The sequence below is a fragment of the Pteropus alecto genome, unplaced genomic scaffold (genome assembly GCF_000325575.1).
Source record: "Pteropus alecto unplaced genomic scaffold, ASM32557v1 scaffold9577, whole genome shotgun sequence".
Taxonomy (NCBI): Eukaryota; Metazoa; Chordata; class Mammalia; order Chiroptera; family Pteropodidae; genus Pteropus; species Pteropus alecto.
In genome coordinates this window covers 1-692 of record NW_006440012.1, presented here as the reverse complement: position 1 = coordinate 692, position 692 = coordinate 1, and the positions used below count along the sequence as shown (strand labels likewise).

Genomic DNA, 692 nt, shown 5'->3' with positions numbered 1-692 from the left:
AAGTAAAAGCAAAAATAAATGAATGGAACTACATCTACATCAAACCAAAAAGCTTCTGCCCAGCAAAAGAAACCGTCAACAAGGTAAAGAGACAACCATCAGAATGGGAAAATATATTTGCACGCAACGCCTCTGATAAGGGCCTAAGATCCAAAATATACAAAGAATTGATATGACTCAATAACAACAAAAAACCAAACAATCCAATCAAAAAACAGGCAGAGGACCTGAACAGGCACTACTCCCTAGAGGACATGTAAATGGCCAACAAATATATGAAAAGATGTTCAACATTGCTAGCTATTAGGGAAATGTAAATCAAAACTACAATGAGTCCATAGCCATGCTACCTTGAATAAGCCCTATCCCATCTGATCTTGGAAGCTAAACAGGGTTGGGCCTGGTTAGTATTTAGATGGGAGACCACCTAGGAAGACCAGGTGCTATAGGCATAAAATATAAGAAAATAAAGGATTGTAAGCTGACAAAGTCCTTGCAACCAAGGGTTGCCTCGCCTAAAAACAAAAAAAACAAAAAAACGCTATAATGAGTGACCGTCTCACACCTGTTAGAATAGCTGTAATCAACAGGGCAAGTAATAACAAATGTTGGAGAGGATGCAGAGAAAAAGGAACCCATGTACACTGCTGGTGGAACAGTAAATTGGTACAGCCACTATGGAAAACAGTATG

The 692-nt window shown here is 38.9% G+C and overlaps 1 pseudogene; it reads left to right on the top strand.

The window, feature by feature from the left end:
- Positions 1–333: 333 nt before the first annotated feature.
- On the top strand, positions 334–452 carry LOC112484013 (annotated as a pseudogene).
- Positions 453–692: the final 240 nt, after the last annotated feature.